We start from the raw sequence: 14,643 nt of genomic DNA on the forward strand, positions 1-14,643 counted from the left end.
GTGGGGTTGGTTGTGAGGGGCTGTCTACAGGGGTATGAGAGGCTGGCATAGTGAGGCTTTGACCTTTGAAAGGTTGCACTAAGACCAGCCTCTTCTGGAAGCCATACAATGTTGGGGGAATAGCACAACCTGAATGGGAGAAGATGACTCCCTACGCCAGATCTCATTAGGAATGTGAAACACCAGCCAGCATCTCAGTAACTAATCCCCCGGTTTTGTTTTGTTTTGTAGGATTCGTTGGACTTCTCAACTGCAGCCCTTTTTTAAAGCAGGATTTTAACGTCACCCATCCGCGGACAGCCATGGAATCGGTATGTATTGCTACATTCTCTCCACGTTGTCTCTGGAGCCATCTCTGTTTCTAGGCCCTGTGTTTGTTACGATGTACTGAAGGTTTGAACACGCAGTATCTTTTTACTTTTTTTTTTGTATTTTTATAAATGTTTACAGAAAGGGGTTTGTTTTCTAAGGCCCGTATTCCTGTACTCCAGCAGTCTTGTTGTTTTGACTGGCCACTTTTTGCCAAACCATCACAGATGCTAAATAAACTACACTCATATGGCACTATAGAGAGGGTTTGCTGTGGAACTGAGACATAGACAGACAGGAGCAGTGCTAGTACCAACTGGCCGCATTAAAGCCCTGCACTCTCGACTGGAATGTGTGTATTAAGAGCAGGACTTAGTGCATGCCCAGGCCCTGCCTTCCTGTCCCTTTGTTAAAGGGGTTCTGTGTTTTAGCTGGTGTGGGCTTTTGTGTGTGTGTGGCTGTTTGTGTGGTGAGCGACTTGGTTTGGAAAGTAGGTCACCGCTCCCGTAGAGCTCAGTGTCACTAATGAAGAGTCCCTCTCCTGCATGCGGCTCATGTGACCGTGCTGCTTGATCAGTAAGTGGTGGCAGCCCCACGCCTCTGAAGAGACTGCCGCCTTTTCCCCACGGCACACAGCCCCGGCACACAGACTTTCAGCATGGGGGCTGTACAATCGATCTCCCCTTTCGTTCTCTTCCTACTCTCGTTTTGTCCTCCTGTAGCCTTCTCTTTAGCCAGACTCTGTGCAACGGGAGCTGGTGATGTTTACCTCTGAAATCACACCGTATCTGCTTACTGTCAGTGGAAACCAAGGAAACTGATCAAAAAGCTCATTATGCTGTCAGTACCGTTTCTCTCCTCCCCACCCCCACCTCTCCTCATGTGATGCCAGTCACATGGTTTCCAGGCACCAGTAGAGTAAATCAGAATCAGATTTTATTTTTAACTGCTCTACATCCTCCACTTTGCCAATGGTTAGCAGAAACAGACGTAGGATTACTGTGTACCTCTCTCTCCCTCTGTTTCATGCGCTGTCCCCCCTCTCTCTCCTCTCTCTCTTTGCCACTCCCTGTCTCTCTCTCGCTCGCTCTCTGTCTCTCTGTGTTTAGCCTGCTCCCAGCCCTCGGCAGTGCTGATATTATTGTCAGCGTTATCTGCTGGTTGGGAGTTGTGCTGTGTTGGATGGTAGTGCAGATGAAAGGGTGTCTCTCCTGTGAATGTTCTCCCTGCACTGTTTTGCCTCTACTCTTTACCAGCGTGTTGATTTTTTTCTCGCTCTCCCTCCTCCCCTTTCTAAAGTAGGCCTGTTCTTCAATGGGATTAGTCTGCAGCACTCTGAACAGGAAAGTGGGCCCTGCCAGTCATATTACATAACTCTCATAGCCTGGCTTGAGACGACTATAGGGGCTTTGTTCCCCCAGACCCCGCTCCCACCCGCCTACCTCTCATCCTGGCAGGCCACATGCTAATGCTCTATTGAAAGAGTCTGTGTGCTCCAAACAGGCATGGCTCTGTGGCCAGGGAGGAGAGCAACTCTGCATCATTACCCTGCAAATTGGCATTTCACTCATATCTTTAGCTGAGGAATGTGAACTCGAGGCAGAAGGAGCGGGAACTTTGGTGTGATTAGGTTTCCTTGTACGCATGTTGAATGATGAGATGATATAGGAGGTTGTGGACCGTTCAAAGGATTGAACCTTTGTGGTGTTGGCGTGTCATGTATTGTTTTTATCTCGTATGTAATATACTTGTTTGGGGTTATCCCCACTGACTAGACTATTGTGCCCCATTAAACCACTTAGGTTGCAGACCTATATTGTTGTGGTTATATTGTTCTCTGGTATAAGCCCATGCCTCGTGATTCTATAGCTTATTTGAGCAGAAGTTTGACGGTTTGTTCATTTAGTAGGCTTGCTGCATAATGTGAAGAGCAGGATTGGTAGGGGATAAAATGGTGCCTTTGCCCAAGGTTTTTCTTGCCATTCTGTTCCAAGTCATTAGAGCTAAGCACCGAGGAGGAACTGTTCTTTAAGATGATATCCAAGAGTGTGATGTCATTGTTCCATTAATCAGCACAGCTGCTGATTGGCTCAAGTTCAAACCCACCTTGAAAGGAAGTGGCAACTAGCTCTCTCTCATCCCACTGCAGAGGGAAGGATGTTGGTAGCTGTGGTGCGTATCGCCAATATGTGACGACTCCAACTTTTCAACTTACCTGCACTTGCCAACTCTTTCTTTGTTCTCGAAACCAGAAAAGGTGCATCTTTATAAATGTGCAGGTGGTTACAAAAACCAGAGATAATTCTGAAAGATATTACATCCATGTTTTGTATTGAGTGAGAAATGCCTCTTGCGTGTGTAGATCTTTGTTTTGGTCGATCTGTGACGTGCTGCCATCTACTTCTACACTTGGCCGAGGCACATAGACAATCCTAGTTCCTGCCAAGATGCTGGGAAATGCTAGGTGTACGGTAGCTAAGATGGCGAAGCAGCTATTTGGGCAGCGCAGAACATGGATTTAATAACTTTCAGAATGTTCTCTGTTTTTTGTTGAACCACATGCAACTGGACACAGGTGTTTTATACGATACTATTTTTCCCGTCTCGAGAACATAGTATCGCCAAATGCAGGTTATTTGAAAGATACATGGCTGCGTTTTCCATTAGCCAGACCGTAATGCCGATTTGGAGTCATCACATATCGGCGATACCCACCGTAGCTAGGCGGTAGGTAGCATCCAGCTGTCTTTCTGTCTGTCCACTCACAGGACACAACTATAAATGCGAATTTCGGAAGTGTGCGGTCACCAGCTCGAGTCAAATATAACCCTTTTGATAAACGAGCTGAGACACCGACCTTTGGGCATGGCTTGATGGCAGAAACGTTGTATTGTGTGTTTTCTCTTTGCAGATGGCGAAGCTCCATGGCTGCTGGAGGAGTTGGAGGTAGCCGTAGTAATAGGAGGGTACAGGGGGTCATGTCCGACTCTGCCACTGAAATGTTTTTTTTTGATGGCAGGTTGGTCCTAGCACCACACTGGGCCTTGGAAATTAGCATGTAGGTGTGAGAATGAAAAGGATAAACAGCGCCCGGCTACATAGAACATAGTTTGTAAGTGTCGACTACAGGGCTCTCCCCTCTGAGGTATGAAGTGGTTTGAAAGGGAAGTGGTGGGGAGATGGGAAGGGAAAATATTTAAGTCTTGAATGTGTCAAAAGAGAACAGTGCTTTGAATGCAGTTTGTGGTGGAGAGAACAGGACGTATCTGTTTTTTAATTAAGAGATGTTATGCTGCCTGCTTGAAAAGAATGTGCTGCTAGAAGGTCAGGGTTGATTCTCATGCTCTGCTCAAGGGTATGGCTCTAAGCTGCTGACAGCCAGGCAGGCCAATGTCTGTCCCTCCACTCCCACACACTCGGTCAGAACCAAGCTCGCCCACCACAGCAACGTACTGACTGCATAGGAGAGGAGACTGGCTGACTGGCTGTGATGATAGATAGCCAGTGCTACTCTGAAATGATCAGATTTATAGTGTGTGTCTGGATGCTGAGGAGTTGGCTGACTGTTTTTGAAGATGGGACAGAATGTCTTTAAATGTTCTACCTCCCCTTCTCCAAAGCCAAGTTCCCATCAGTGAGTCGTCCTTCCACAAAGTCTGTGTTTAGATCTTCAGTCTAATTTTTAGAGCTGGGCTTTGGCTTAGCGCTGGGAATAACTGTAACCTCTTTACGGGCTGCTGTGTGCCTTGAACCAAAAGATATGCCAGTGCATTGGACAAGACTAGAGTGACTGGTCCTACCTAGCCTGTTCGCTGCCTCTCTCCCTCCAGTACAATACCCTCTGAACAGTGCTATGTACCCTCCAGGCACCCAGTGTCTCCCTCTCTGGGCCCCTCTACTGTACCTCCTCCACCCCTCGTCTCCTCAGAGGATCAAACACTCCCCCCATCAAATCTGATGGGGGAGGAGGGGGCATGAACCACAAAACCCAGTGGAACAAATGATTGTGTTTGTTCTAATGTGAGTTATAGGGGCCCTCCCACAGCGTCTCCTGGCAGCCTGTGTTTCTGCCTGTTTGCTCGATTGTTTAGAACTCTGGCTGGGTGATTTAAGGAACATGGAGACACTGTACATTATCTGACCCTTTCAGCTCAATCTGCAAGCTGTAATTGGATTATTTGTAATGTAACGTGTTGGAAATATGGAAGGAATGGATCTTTCCTTTTTCTGACTGGTGGAGTTTAGTGTCAGCTCAGCAGCCTGACTGTGAAAAGGCCTACACCACAGTGCTCTTCTGCATTTTGTTAGTGTTGTATTTACGGGAAAGGACAGTTTGATATGAGTGATGGGACTTAGTACAGATGAATTGGTTATTTCTGCCTTACCTTTGTCTCCCTTTCTGGGGCGGGGCGGCAGGTAGCCTAGTGGGTAGAGCGTTGGGCCAGTAACTGGGATCGAATCCCCGAGCTGACAAGGTTAAAAGGCAGTTTTACCCACTGTTCCCCAGTAGGCTGTCGTTGTAAATAAGAATTTGTTCTTAACTGACTTGCCTAGTTAAATTAAGGTTTAATTAAAAAAATACAATTTGTCAATGTCACCAGACTGGTCAGTCCAACTTCTGGGCTGCAAGTCTACTTCTCATTCCACAACACTAGGGTTTTCATCTATTTCTGACTTTACTGTCAATGTCTGTGGGATTTGAGTACTCTGTATTAAAATGAATAATGGAGAAAATAGAGAACCATATTTTAAGATCTATAGAACATGATCAATAAATATTTCTAAACATTGCCTCAAGGATTTGCTTTCGATAGCATTACTTTTCTTACTATTTCACTTGCAGCTATTGTGTACAATTTCTGAGATGATTGTGTCTGTGGAAATCGGTGGAGTCAGCGAGTGGGAAAGATGGTAGAAAGAGGAGCCACAACAACCATTATCATCTTCCCTGTCCTTCCCCCATCCCCGAGTGACGCTGTGGTTTTTCCCCTGACTGCTGCCAGGTCTCTCCCCCTCTCCTCTCTCTTCTCTCTGGATCATGATGACTGAGCTGTTTGCACGGGGCTGGAGATTAGCAGGCTAATGTAGTGTTGATTGGGAGAGGAGAAGCTGAGGCACAGACAGACACAGTGGTGGGGCCTGGGCCTGCTGAACAACACGGGGAAGACCCCCTAACATTGGGCCTGGGCTGTGCTGGCGAGAGCCTGACAGTGTCATGGTAAGCTATACCCTTGTGACGGTGAATGGAATGTATTGAGTTAGTATTAAACACACACACAGCCTAATCTCCTGCTCTATCTGAGTGCTCTGGTAGTAGACGGGCCTATTTTAGGGAGCCACTTATTCACGTGTGAATGAGTGGAGTAGCTTGATCCCTCGTCTCTGGTTTCTCACCATAATGGCAGCCATAATGGCTCCGTTTCTGATTTATGTCAGGTGGGATCTGATTTCAGGAAACTCTGCAGTGAATGTATTTTCTTCTTCCAGTAATCTGAATTCCCTGTGCTCCCCACCCAGCCCACCTCTCAGGGGAGCCTGGAGCAAAGTGCTCGGGCCTGGGCGGACAGAACTGCAGCACGGCAGCCCAGCCCACTGGCAGGCAGTGGCAACCCAATCCTGCTTCCAGCTTTTCGGTTCAGTCCGCTGTCACTCCAGCAGCCAGAGCACGGTGACCTTGGTTTCAAGTAGCCCTGGCTTGGTAGTAAGCCAATACCACTCCTGGGATGGTAATGACCTTGTTCACCAGCCCACTGTATGTCTGCATGCCTCTCTCCCCCCTTGACAGAGGGGGTGACCTTTGCTTGCTGTGATAATTCAAAACAAGAAATAGAGTCATTGGCTGGTCATTGGCCCTGTCCTGCTGCTGGTTGCATAAAGGTCGTTGATTGTCGTATTAACCCATCCTGGGCTCTGCTCTGAGAGGCTCGGAGCTCTCTGTCTCATGTGATTATTTTCCTACAGGTGCCCTCCATTGTTCTCTGTGTGTTGGCTACAGCAGAAGACTATTACATCACCATCAAATGAGCTCCCTCTAGTCTAGTACACCTGTCATTTGGCCCCTTGGCTTGGTTGGAACTGTGAAATTACTTTCCCCCTTTTTTTCAATCAACTGATTGGAGCCCTGGCCAATCAGTGGGTTTGTGTCGTCTCGTTGATATAGAGAGGGAACGGCACGTTTTAATGTTGTCTGAATGAATGGAACTGTTCAGTAGCTAGGCTAACTGTTTGTTAGATATATTACTGCACTGTCGGAGCTGGAAGCACAAGCATTTCGCTACACCCCCAATAACATCTGCTAGTCACGTGTATGTGACCAATACAATTTGATTTAACCGATATGCTCTCTTAGTGAAATCCTATGGCTTCTTTTGTGGTTGAGGTTTGTTTGGTGTTGTGCCAAATCACTGTTATCTCATGTTGGTTATTGAGCCGCATGCTTGTTGTCACAGAGTGGTAAAGCCTTACGTAAACACAATGGGTACTAGCAGTGTATGACTGAACAACAAGGACCTATAGTTCAGCAGCTGGACCGGTCTCTCGTCAGCATCCTGTTAAATCATAATGTCGCTGAAGTGAATAGCAGCCGTCTTACGGGTTCATGACATATTCTGCACTCCAGCCACCCAAGCCATAGTGTTCTCTCTGCTACCGCACTGCAAGCAGTACCAGTGCACCAAGTCTGAAACCGACAGGACCCCGAACAGCTTCTACCCCCAAGCCATAGGACTGCTGAACAAGGCTACTGAATCGCTAATCAAAGGGTTACCCGGACTACCTGCATTGACCCTTTTTTAGTTTTATTTTAACACTGTGGTTCCCAAACTTTTTACAGTCCTGTACCCCTTCAAACATTCAACCCCCTCTAGTACCAGGGTTGGCGCACTCTCAAATGTTATTGCCGCCATTGTAATAAGCTTGCTACACAAACGCTCATGTATTACATTTATTAAACATAAGGAGTGTGAGTTTGTCACAACCCGGCTCGTGAGAAGTGACAAAGAGCTCTTATAGGACCAGGGCACATAATAATAATAATAATAATAATAATAATCATAATAATAATCATAATAATCATTATTATAATCATAATAATCATCAATAATTTTGCTCTTTATTTAGCCATCTTACATATAAAACCTTACTTGTTCATCGAAAATTGTGAATAACTCACCACAGATGAATGAGACGGGTGTGCTTGAAAGTATACACATAACTCTGAAATGTTGGGTTGTATTGGAGAGAGTCTGTGCCTGTATTTAGTTTTCATGCTAGTGAGGGCCGAGAATCCACTCTCACATAGGTACGTGGTTGCGAACTGCATCAGTGTCTTAACAGGGCAATTTGCCAAGGCCGGACACCCTGAGCGCAGCCCAACCCAGAAATCTGGCAGTGACTTCTGACACCCTCAAATCAGTTAGCCTAGCTACCTAGAGTCCCTGTAATCAGGCGAGAAAAAACATCACTCAGATAGGCCCAGTCGTGTGAGAAACTCGTCATCATGCAAGTGGTCAGTCTCTTAATTCCAAAAAATTTGTCAATACTTTGCCCCTTGATAACCAGCGCACTTTTGTCTGTTGTAAAAGCGTTACATGGTCGCTGCCCATATCATTGCATAATGCAGAATATGCACGAGAGTTCAGGGGCATTACTTCCATTTTCACTGTAGTGTCCAAAACGTCTTTCAAGCTGTCAGGCATTCCCTTGGCAGCAAGTGGCGTCGGGAGCAACTGCTTGCACGCGCGTTACCACTCTACCATGTCTCCCTGTCATGGCTTTTGCGCAATCAGTACAGATACCAACACATCTTTACCACCAAAGTCCATTTGATGTCACAAAGCTGTCCAATACTTACATCTCCTGATATGTTACTGATGTGTCGTGAAACAGTGTTGTTTGATGAAGGCAGTGTCTGTATAGTTTTTTGGGGGCCTTTTCCCCCATCATTGTACCAGCCATATCTGCGGCAGCAGGGAGAATAAAGACCTTCACAATAGTATGGGTCTTGCCTGTCCTAGCCACTCTAGTATGGGTCTTGCCTGTCCTAGCCACTCTAGTATGGGTCTTGCCGGTCCTAGCCACTCTAGTATGGGTCTTGCCTGTCCTAGCCACTCTAGTATGGGTCTTGCCTGTCCTAGCCACTCTAGTATGGGTCTTGCCTGTCCTAGCCACTCGTGAGCTCACCATATAAGACTCGTCTAGCCCCTTGTTATTAATGGTATCTGTTTCTTTTATACATGTCTTACTACTCGAAAGTCGTCTTTATTCTCGCTCAAAAAACTCCTGTGGCTTATTTTTCAAATTGTCATGTTTCGTTTCTAAATGTCTGCGCAAGAGTGAAGGTCTCCCACGAACGGTTAATGTGATTGGATGTTAAGTATTTAAGTATTTGACTAGGCTCCCTGTACCTCCGTTTGGTTAATACCTGTTCTAACACTCTTGCACTGATTCTCTGAAAACACACACACACCCAACACACACACACACCCAACACACACACACACACACACACACCCAACACACACACACCCCAACATACACACACACACACTTTAGCATTCACCACATACGCTGCTGCTACTGCTCTGTTTATTATCTATCCTGTACCTATATGTACATACCGGTAGTTACCTCATACCCCTGCCCATTGACTCAGTACTCCCTGTATATAGCTGTTATTTTTAACTCATCATTCACTGTGTTTATTCCTCGTGTCACTTTTTATTTGATATTTTTAAACTTTGCGTTATTGGAAAAGGACCCGTAAGTAAGCATTTCACAGTTTATTATTATTATTAATTTTATTTATTTCACCTTTATTTAACCTAGCCTACCACTAGTTGAGAACAAGTTCTCATTTGCAACTGCGACCTGGCCAAGATAAAGCATAGAAATTCGACACATACAACAACAGAGTTACACTTGGAATGAACAAAACATACAGTCAATAATACAGTAGAACAAAAGAAAACAAAAAGTCTATATACAGTGAGTGCAAATTAGGTAAGTTAAGGAAATAAATAGGCCATGGTGGCGAAGTAATTACAATATAGCAATTAAACACTGGAATGGTAGATCGGCAAGTAGAGATAAATGTGCAAGTAGAGATACTGGGGTGCAAAGGAGGAAAATATATAAATAAATACAGTATGGGGATGAGGTAGGTAGATAGATGGGCTATGTACAGGTGCAGTGATCTGTGAGCTGCTCTGACAGCTGGTTGGTCTACACCCGTTTAGAACATGTGATAAATAAGATTTGATTTCATAGACTTCCTCCTCCTGTGAATTCCTCCTCGAGGCCAGCTGCATTACCACCAGCTACCACCTCAGTTGTCAGTGTAGTGTTGGTGCAGCCTCTGTCTCCATGATGTGGTTGGTCCTCTAAATATGACGCTCGGTCTCATATCTGTACACAACCAATGAAGCATTTTTTTTATTTTTTTTGTGCCTGCCTGTTTTAAACGACTATCTGAATGAAATCTAAAAGCGCGTGTTTCCTTTTCTGTTGCGAGGGGTGCAGGGCATTTTTGTTGTTGTTGCCTGTTGTGTGTCCTGGCCTGTGCATGCAGAGAAACATAGAGGGTTAGCAGGCCCGGGCTTCTCTTTGCTCTGTCTCTCCGGATCCAGGTGTTCCTCTACCAGTGGGCTCACAGCGACAGACAGCAGACACATCATGTTGGCCCTGTGTGTGTGTGTGTGTGTGTGCCCCCCATCTCTTCTCCTGGCTTTGATTCACTCCAGCTGGCCGACTGGAATCAGCTCTGAATCGGCCCAGGCTTGTATGCTGGGGAGAATTCCTGCTTGGAATTGTAATTGCTGTTTTATGTTAAGATGTCCCCCATCTCACTAAGTTTCCATTTTAGCTAAGGGGGAGGGGTATTGCTTAAAGTGCCTCGTTACATTCTGTAAAGTTGGGGGTCTGTTTGTTAATACAAAAACTATTGAAATAAAAATAATGTAAAGCTCTGCACTTTCCATCTACCTCCTTTGATGTAAACAAAATGTGTTGCCCTGTCATAAGCCTTTAGCACTCTGGGTTGGAATGGACCTTCTTACGACAGAGGGGCATACAACAAAGCAGGATCAATGAGTTAACCAGTTCATTAAGAAAGCTAAACTTAGATATGCGTTTTTTGGTTGTTGAGTCAATTAGACCATGCCCATTTCAAGCTGATCTTTCCAAAAAATAGAAGTTATTTCAGAATAGTTAGTCAAGTTTATCTGGCTAACTCATTGCTCCTGCTGTGTAGGATGCCCTTAGGGCCAGTATAATGGGGATATAGATAGATCCTGAGAAACAGAGCAGTAGATTGATGTTTTGGACTGAGTTGTTGTTCAGCTGTTCACAGAGATGGTGATAAAGAGCGGGGGGGGGGGGGGGGGGGATCGAGTCACTGAGCATCTCTGTGTTCCATGCTCTCTGACGGAGCCAAGCAGGGGAACAGACGAGGCAGCAGATGGGCCTTCTCGGACTTAACCCTTCCCACGCCTCTCACGGGCCTGTCTGTCCAGGCAGGAAGGAAGGAACTCTCTCATGGCTCGCTCTAGCCACCTCCGTGTTCATCCAAGCCATGTCATATCCACTATGGCGGACCATCAGTGTCTGATGAGAAGTGGTCAGGATGACATATGGCCGTCTCCCTGGGGGGCAACAGTGTGCTCCCTCATCCTCTCTCTCTCGGTCCCCCTATCTGCTCTCTCACACTCCAGCTCCCTCTCCTCTCTCCTGCGGAGAAAGGGCCTGGTGTACTGCCGCTCCAGGTTTATGGAAATGAAGACACATCACACCCCTGTGATAACCACTGGCTGCCTGCCAACTTGGTCAGATGACCGCTGTCTGTGAGCGAAAAGTCTGTCTCAGTGGGCGGTAAACATGGGCTTAGTTTGAATCTGACTACCCTGCTACTGAGAATCTCTGGTCTACATATACTAGGCCTAAGCATGCTCACCTGCTATCTCCAAATGCAGATCTAGGGCCAGGCCCCTTGTTACTTGTTAATCCATTTTTGCTCAGCCAACTGTTTTGATTGTTTCTCTCTCCCTCCTGGCCCCAGTGCTTTAAATAGAAGCCCCTCTGGGAGGATCAATACAAACTCCAGGGTAATTGATGAGAGGTGGCAGGCTCTGTGACGACCTGCACCCTGCAAGTGGGAACCTGAGGAGATTACAAGGTGGGAAGCGGGTTTCATCACATGCAGATTAATCTCTCTTTTGGAGAAGCCCTAGTGTGTTGCTCGGTCTGTAGGTGTCCACTGCCTACAGACAGGGAATTCAGGGTTGTGTCTTTAGATTGTGTTCCCTTTCCAGATAGTCTCCATCTGTTGCACTGCCATATGACCAATGCTGTTATCTGGCAGCAGCTCTTTCTGGTTCTGTAATGAATACTAGCTTTACTCATCAGTGAAGAGAATATCAGCCAAACAGTCATTTCAATCCATGGTTTAATCTTCGAGTAAGCTATAGTCGGTGATACCATCTCTTGCTGCTTCTTAACAAAGGGCCACGCTATAGGCCCCCCCGAGGCCCCAACCTCACCCTTTTGGCCGTCCACGGCGTCCTCTGGGCTGTTTAGGCTTGGCTTGGCTTCTCCTTTTTGTTTGGTGGGGAAGGGAGGCTGTGCATTATTCAACCTGAGCCAACCTGATGCAGGGCTGTAGGGGGACTCTCTCCTCTCTCTCATTGTCCTGCTTTTGTTCTCATTTCACTTCTCAAGGCTCTCTGGACAAAAGTGTTTTTTCTGGTGACCTCTGACTAAGACTTAATGACCTCCCAATGATCGCCAGGGAGGCTTTATGTCCCCCACACATTCTGTTATTGTTTGGGGAACAGAAAGCAGCTCTCGGTCTCTGTTCATTTGAGGCCTGGATTGGAACGGTGATGGCTGGAGCTGTTGATGATGCATGGTGTGACTGATGAGGTGGAACACTTGGGCCATGGAGCCCATTGCTATAGGGCCCAAGTAAATGGCTCTCGCCCAGCCTCCGGTCCAGAACCCAGAGGACAGAAGGCCTCACATTAGCTCCAGATTGAAGGGTTTCTGTTTTGGTGTGGTTTACTTTTCAGATTAAGTTGTCTGCTTCCTTGCAATGGTGCCTGCCAAGAACCTACCGTGTCTGTCTTGGACATGGTTTGCTACCCTTGTCACCGCCTCTTGTGTTTGACTTGGATTTAGTGAAGCTCGGAATTTTGACTTCCACTCTGAAAGAAGCAGTGAAGGGGAGAGCAGGGATTGCATGTGTGTGTGTTTTTATGCCAGAGGTTTCTGAAGAAATGGACTGGACTCTCTCCAGTGGCAGCCCTGCTTCTCCTGATGGATTCTGGGGTTCAGAGTGTTGTGCTGTAGTTCTTCTTATACTGATACAGCAGTATTCTAGTTAAGCAAAACTACAACATTAATTGAAGTTAACTTTCCTTATTAAGTCTCGCATTCTTCAAGGATACAGAGTGGCATTGCCAAATACCTAGTTTCTGTTTACCTCATTTGCCCTCCTTTGCCGTAGACATGGCCCACGAGGAGTTATTTATTTTTTGTCTAAATTAGAAAACTCCCCCTCATTCCATCCAGCGCATCATGTGCTTTATTATTCGGTAGGCTATTTGTAACAGTTGTGCAAGGTCATTTTGAATGTTGCGTTGTTGGGGGAACTACCATGTTTCCCCAGCTGCTGCTGCAACAACAACAACTTCCCCTCTGCTTCTCAAGCAGCTCTTTGACCAGCTCTTACTATTTCCCTCAGCTAGGAATGTGTTCCTGTCAAAATGGCATGTCCCTCTGGGTTCAGAGTACTCCACATTCGCCTTGTTTGTCATGGTAGTCCCAGGAGAGACCCACAACACCGGAATAGCTGATATAATCTGGACTGAAATAGTACGGCAATTATCATATTTTAATTCCATCTCTCTCTCCTTCTCTTTTTCTCTCCTTCTCTCTTTCTCTCCTTCTCGGGAAGAAAAATGTGGTTTATCTGTGCTTCCTGTGTAATTGCTCTACATCAAAATCTTTTTTTCTTTTCTTCATTTAACCTTTTATTTAACAAGGCAAGTCATTTAAGAACATTGTTATTTACAATGATGGCCTACCCCAATTGTGCACCGCCCTATGGGACTGCCAATCCTGGCAGGTTGTGATAATCACCCACACAAGCCTGAGTGCTGCTGTAGTTTGGAGGTTGTTTATATGTTAAGTGTAGATGCAGTGCGTTCAGAAAGTATTCAGACCCCTTTGACTTTTTCCACATTTTGTTACCTTACAGCCTTATTCTAAAATGGATTCAATTGTTTTTCCCTCCTCAATCTACACGCACTACGTCATAATGACAAAGCAAAAACTATCACATTTACATAAGTATTCAGACTCTTTACTTTTGTACTTTTTTGTAGTGCTTTTGGCAGCGATTATAGCCTAGAGTCTTCTTGGGTATGACACTACAAGCTTGGCACAACTGTATTTGGGGAGTTTCTCCCATTCTTCTGTCAGGTTGGATGGGGAGCGTCGCTGCACAGCTATTTTCAGGTATCTCCAGAGATGTTTGATCGGTTTCAAGTCTGGGCTCTAGCTGGGCAACTGAAGGAGGTTCAGAGACTTGTCCCGAAGCCACTCCTGCATTGTCTTGGCTGTGTGCTTAGGGTGGTTGTCGTGTTGGAAGGTGAACCTTCGCCTTCGGGACTATATATAATAATACTGTTGGAAAAGCATTTTAGGTGAACCTGGTTGAGAGAATGCCAGGAGTGTGCAAAGCTGTCATCAAGGCAAAGGGTGGCTACTTTGAAGAAACTCAAATCTAAAATATATTTAGATTTAAAAAAATGGTTGTGTGTGTAATAAATATATATATATATATATATATATATATATATATATATATATATATATATATACATACATACACACACACACACACACACACACACACACACACACACACACACACACACACACACACACACACACACACACACACACACACACACACACACACACACACACACACACACACACACACACACACACACACACACACACACACACAGTGCCTTGCGAAAGTATTCGGCCCCCTTGAACTTTGCGACCTTTTGCCACATTTCAGGCTTCAAACATAAAGATATAAAACTGTATTTTTTTGTGAAGAATCAACAACAAGTGGGACACAATCATGAAGTGGAACGACATTTATTGGATATTTCAAACTTTTTTAACAAATCAAAAACTGAAAAATTGGGCGTGCAAAATTATTCAGCCCCCTTAAGTTAATACTTTGTAGCGCCACCTTTTGCTGCGATTACAGCTGTAAGCTCGAGCTCAGTGAGGTTGGATGGAGAGCATTTGTGAACAGCA

The 14,643-nt window shown here is 45.6% G+C and overlaps 1 protein-coding gene across 5 annotated transcripts in view; it reads left to right on the forward strand.

The window, feature by feature from the left end:
* Window positions 1-14,643, forward strand: part of ankrd11 (ankyrin repeat domain 11) — a 184,426-nt gene that overhangs the window by 34,611 nt on the left and 135,172 nt on the right. For all 5 annotated transcript variants that reach the window (XM_036980649.2, XM_036980651.2, XM_036980646.2 and 2 more), the window contains one exon: window positions 232-311. The gene's annotated coding sequence lies outside the window, so the exon portion shown is untranslated. The remainder of the gene's footprint in view (window positions 1-231; window positions 312-14,643) is intronic.

Source organism: Oncorhynchus mykiss, chromosome 6, assembly GCF_057628025.1.
Source record: "Oncorhynchus mykiss isolate SJ-2025 chromosome 6, ASM5762802v1, whole genome shotgun sequence".
Taxonomy (NCBI): domain Eukaryota; kingdom Metazoa; phylum Chordata; class Actinopteri; order Salmoniformes; family Salmonidae; genus Oncorhynchus; species Oncorhynchus mykiss.